The sequence below is a fragment of the Prosopis cineraria genome, unplaced genomic scaffold (assembly GCF_029017545.1).
Source record: "Prosopis cineraria cultivar Desert tree isolate PC_DT_omini unplaced genomic scaffold, ASM2901754v1 PC10, whole genome shotgun sequence".
Classification (NCBI taxonomy): domain Eukaryota; kingdom Viridiplantae; phylum Streptophyta; class Magnoliopsida; order Fabales; family Fabaceae; genus Prosopis; species Prosopis cineraria.
Window position 1 is genome coordinate 23,786,780 of NW_026555341.1, and position 5,810 is coordinate 23,792,589.

At 33.4% G+C, this 5,810-nt stretch overlaps 1 long non-coding RNA gene across 2 annotated transcripts; it reads right to left on the bottom strand.

Moving 5' to 3' along the window:
• Positions 1-3,240: 3,240 nt before the first annotated feature.
• On the bottom strand, positions 3,241-5,294 carry LOC129321187 (uncharacterized). 2 transcript variants are annotated; one of them, XR_008595954.1, is made up of 6 exons: positions 5,209-5,294; positions 4,985-5,129; positions 4,701-4,787; positions 4,475-4,591; positions 4,036-4,335; positions 3,241-3,877 (listed from the first exon to the last, which is right to left on the bottom strand). It is a non-coding gene; the product is annotated as an uncharacterized LOC129321187 (long non-coding RNA). The 2 variants fall into 2 exon arrangements; XR_008595953.1 differs by having other exon boundaries at positions 4,036-4,591.
• Between the last annotated feature and the right edge of the window lie 516 nt (positions 5,295-5,810).

Consider the following 5,810-nt stretch of genomic DNA (forward strand, 5'->3'; position numbering starts at 1 on the left):
AATTAATTTTCCTGTAGGTACATCAATTAAGGCTCCGCCAGTTAATAAAAATGATCTTCCTAAAATTAGAGAGACGTTCCAACTATCCTCAATGTCCAAAATAATAAAATCTGCAAGAATGTAAAGTTTACCAACTTTTACTATTAATCCTCAACTACACCTCTTGGATATCTAAATGATCTATCTGTGAGTTAAAGAGTAACATTGATTGGCTTGATGTCTGTCATCCTAAGTTTCCTGTATAAAGAATAAGGCATTAAATTAATACTAGCACCTTAATCACACAAACAATTTTTAATAATATTTGAACCAATGTCACAAGGAATAGTAAAAATCCTTGGATCTTTCAATTTAGGTGGTAGCTTTTTTTGTAGAATTGCACAGCACTCTTTTATAAGTGCCACTGTGGCATATTCTTTCAACCTCCTTTTGTTTGAAACAAGCTCCTTGATGTATTTGGCATAACTAGGCATATTTACTAATGCCTCTATAAAAGGAATATTGATCTGAATTTTTTTAAACATATCAAGGAATCTTTGGAAGCTTAAATCTAGATCTTTTTTTTAAGGCACTCAGGGCATGGAATAGGGGTATATAAGTTTGTTTTTAGAAGAAGAATGGCCACTTTGAGTTGCAATATTAATTTTAAGCATCTCAATTACCTCATCTTCATCATTTTTCTATTTGCTTATCCTTTTAGCCTCATTATCAACCTCCTGGAGTTCTTTATCATTCTGTAAGGTGACTACCATGACTCCTTCCCTCAAATTAACTTCAGTATTGCTAGGGAACTTATTTTGACTATGCCCAGTGAGTAAGTTAGCCAAGTTGCTTATTTAGGTTTCTATATTTTTCATAGAATTACCTATTTGTGATTCCATATTCTTCATAGAAGATTGTGTTGAAGCGACTTCTTGTTTAAGTTAGTCAATCTCTTGATTCATACTCTTCATACTATTCACTTGGTAATTTGCCATTTGAGCCAAAGCTTCCTCCAATTTTGTTGTACGATCTTTAATTGTATTTCTTTGTTGTTAAAAGCCTGGTGGTGCTTGTGGCTTTTGAGTGGTGTAATTTTTCCAAGAGAAATTTGGATGATTTTTCCACCCTGGATTGTATGTGTTAGAGTAGGGATCATTTCTAAGATTAATTCGATCAGTACTAGTTCCTATATAATTATCTTTCTCCACATAGTCACCTATCACAACCTGTATGAAGAGAATTATTAGTAGAAGAAAGGGAATTAATAGAACTAAAATTTTTCAATAATAAATTTAAACTCTTTGTTAAATCCCATAGTTTATGTGAGACATCTAATGTAGAAATTTCATTAACCATTGCCCTCCTTCCTCAAATCGCTTTCTGCCTTGAATTTAGAGGCCACACAACAAAAGTTCTCTCAGCATCTTTAACTAATATAATATCATCATTAAGAGGTATTAGTAAATCAGCCTCAGCATTAGTGCAAATATCTACTGAAACTCACAAAATCAGGTGTAAAGTATCTTCAACAAAATTATAAACAAAAGTCTGCTAAACTTGCCTCACAGCGGCCTTCATCTTTAATTTCACCTTTTGAGTTTAGTTTTCATTCAACCCACACTTTATGGCATGAAAGTTGTTCGCAATCTAAATTATCTTCTGTGATTTACATATTAAAACACTTAACTAAAATTCATAAATCAATCAAAACATATATAATAGATGCATGTAATAATTATTGAATATAGGGTATGCACTTTGTCTTGTTCAACGAATGCATATCCTTTTTATCCCCTACTAAAGTGGTATTTTTAGCTTTTTGCTAATTCACAATATCACTTGCTTTTCATCTAAATTATTCAAATTAGTTATGTATAGGTAAAACTATATTTAATTGGAAAAATCAAGCATTACCCTAAATTCTTCAATTGTATGTATTAAAACAAATTCATCCTAAACTTCTTGAGATAGTCTCCTTTCCTAAATCTTCGATGGGTATTCAATGGTATATCCATTATTATCTATTAAGTACCACTTGCAAATATATGCATGGAGTTTTCTTAGAAGAACCCTGGCTTTTATAAGGATACATGGTTTATGAGTCTCGTCAAGTAGAAAACAAGACTGCAAGAAAAATAAAAACAATTTGGATCAATTTTTTTCCATTGAAAAGAATCTGTAGGGTACCAAAACTTGCCATAATCCTTTAATTCTCATGCCACGTCAATAGGTTAGAAATTTTTGCATTTTCATATATGCTTAGTTGTCTCATGAAACACATCATTATCATCATATGGGTCTTTATAGCATTTTCACTATCACAATAAAGGTCAGTGGAGCAGGTTTGAGATGCACCCAAATTCTTAGGTAACCAATAAAGCCAAAAAAACTTCATCGATCATACCTCTAAGTAGAGTCAGTAATATGGGTTGGGCTTGTAGGCTCAACCAGCCAACTTGCAAAAAAGTTACAAGTCTGGGTAAAGAAAATGGGTTCAATTATATGTGAGGCGGTTTTGGCTTGCCCCATATAACTTGAACCCTTAGCGGGCTAACCTTTATATTTTAAAAAATAGACAAAAATAAATAAATAAATGAGATTTAGTTTAAAATAAAGAAGTTTAAAATAAAGCATTCAAAGCAAGCATGCATGGAATTGTTATCTAAATACTTGATACTTTTATATTTATTTAATTTAAGTTTAAATTATGGCAAAAAATAATAAAAACACACTACTCATATATTTAAATAGTGATATAATATAATCTGAATGTGATTAAGATAAAATTGAATAAATTTATTATAATCTACTTCATTCATATAATAGCTTATTTAAATTATATTGTTTGCAAAAGCTTGACAGATAATTTCTTTAAAATTTTAGTTTATGCAAATAACCTACTACACATAGAATGTGATGCGTTAAGAATGAATCCCATCTCCCAAAAATCTTTTATTGAGCAAAAAACTTTCATAAATTTGAGGTCATGTTGTAATAACCTCTGACAACTTTAATGTGATGCGGTCATTGACATGTCACCCTGAACGAAATAAACCAATTAATTAAAACCCAGGAAATATCGCAAAAAAGAAAAAGAAAAAGAGATGGAAGTCTAGAGGAATTCACTATCAAGTTTCGAAAGCTGGTAGATTATCTGCTCATGATCTGCTTAAATGGGCTATGTTCAATTCAAGTACACCGGTGACAAATAAATCCTAATAGATTAACGTTGCTGAGAAGGAAAGGTATAGATATGCAAGCAACATGAATAATATTTAGTAACCAAGCAGTATTGGAATCAGGTTTTTCAATTAAAAAAAAAAACATTAGTAATTTGCAGCCAGATTTCCCATTGTTCAATAAAAAACCAGTTGGTCCCCTACTATGTGTCATACAATCAAAACTTGATTGGTTGTGACATTCCCAACTATAAAGCTTTATGGTGCAACCAAGTGCCTGGAGTTTTCTGTGATGTTCCTTTCCAAAGAACGGTCCCCTTTTCTTCCTTTAACCTTTCCTCTTTTCTCTTTTGTTTTACCCCCCCTTGCCAAAGCGTGCACACAATATAACGTGATCGGGAGAACCTCCATGTAAAAACGGAAGTAGCAAGTAAAAGGCTCAAGAGGCTGTGGTCGGCAGATACAAGGTGTTTGGGGCAATGTCACTCCTTGGACAGAGAATTACATAACCACAAAAGTTAGAATAGCAGACACGATCTCCAATGCTGATTCATCTCACTTGTTGCCTATACAGGGTATCCTCCTGCTGTGGTTGCGGTCTTTACAAGCCCATTCCTTTATTTAGAAGGCCAAATTCATCCTTCGTAGCAAAAGAACTCATCAATATTGGTTTTCTACCTACAAATATTTACTGGCTTCTCAAACGTGTGGCGATTCTGGAAAAACATAACCCGTATAAAAATTCATATGGAGTAACCAACCCATACATCAACCCAATAATAAATACCGATTGCACCATCAGTTATGACCCTGACTGGTACCAGATAGCCAATGTGCATAAGGAAGTCCAACCTTTCAAGCAATGATAACTAACCTGATTAACAGTTTATGGTCTGTCAGATGCGTTATCAGCATGCTCTAAGCCAAGATATTGCTCCCAAGCACCGTATAATTCCCTTCTCTATCATAAGAATTTTTTACAATAAAAATGTAAATATAAGGTCAAGCTGACAAATTAAAATTAATGGTACGATTCAATTCAAGCAATTCTACGAACTTGATTGATTTATCAAAAAAGAAAAACTACTGGAGGTTCATGGATGCCCCTGAAATCGAGGATGTCAGATTCCTGAAGGTACTGAGGCCGCCCCAGTGAAAGAAATGCAAACTTCCACTGGCCACAGAGAAAATAATGATAAAACATGCAAGGTTTAGAAACATCAAATATAACATTCAATTCTTTAGTCAGTAAAACACCCAACATCAGGAAAAAATTGTTCAGAAGCCTGGGATACATGGTAGAAGAAATATACCTCGGCAAACTCCTCCTGTGGAACTTGAAATTTCTATTGTATTCTTAATTTAATATCAGCCACAGTGTCACCTTCATGCATGACCAAAAGGAAGGGATTCCCAAAATTCTGAATTTCCTGTGCATTTCAGATGGAATCCAACGTTATTGAGCATACTATATAAATATCAGCACCAAATATCAAAGTAGAAATTGCAGATAGGAAAATGAACAAGATAAAAATTTACCACTTGGTTTTGAGCTGTCCCCTTGGTAAAATGGTACACGGGAATCAGACGATCATGAGGACCAAGATTTTTCTCTTCTTCTGGAATCTGCAATTCGAACACAACCAAAAATGGAGAGGGGCATTAAAAAGAAACAAAAATTAAATATTAAAACAGTCCAATACTTTTAAGAAATCATTCTCCTAAATTATCTGTCATACAATAACAGTTTAATATTTCATAATGTTCACTATTCAGGCTATCCCCTCTCCCATCACTTCTCAACCGAATGGTGAGAATCCTACCTCCTCTGCTCGTAACGTTCAGTATTGATCATTCAGGTTCTTAATCTTCTCCGTGCGGGGAAAGACGTACAGAGGCAAGGATAGGATCAACATGTAATAATAAAAAATTGATACCCTTGAACAGCATCCGCATCCGCACACAGGACTGGAAGATCACAAGTAAACCCTGCATTAAGTTTCTTTACCAAATTTCCTAACAATTTTGTCAGTAAGCATACTCATACCTTGTATATTTTGTGATAGAAGACTTCAAGCAGCCAAAGCTCAGCACTCGAAAGAGCGAAGTCCACCTGTCTAACATAATAAAAAGTAAGCACAAAGCAAAAAAAAAGCAAAAAAAAATTTCAAGTTTGAATAAAAAACCTGGAAAGGAGAATGTCAGCAATCATATTTAGAAAAAAATGATGCCGAATTGCTCCAACCAACTACATAAAATTAGCACACATAGCATTCAAGATTATAAAGCACTATAGCTTTCCACGTCAAACTTCAATCAAGTAATGTTTCCTAGTTGAGAGCAGAAGAGACAGCAGTACGATTCATTATTATTTACTAAGTATTAATACTTTTTATTTGAAGGCTAGGAGCATTAGGTGTTAGAAATTGTGCCCTAAGGTCAATCATTGTACTATGCGCATTGTTATTTAATCAATTTCTCTTTTGTTATCATAATAATTGCATATTCAATATGATAACTGTATCATTAGACAAACTATAGTGATTGTTTTAAATGTCCCTAATCGGTCATCTACAAGGAATTATAAATGAAACAAGATTAGTATGACTTTAATTGATTATAAAGATACAAATTAAAGTCATAAGCACT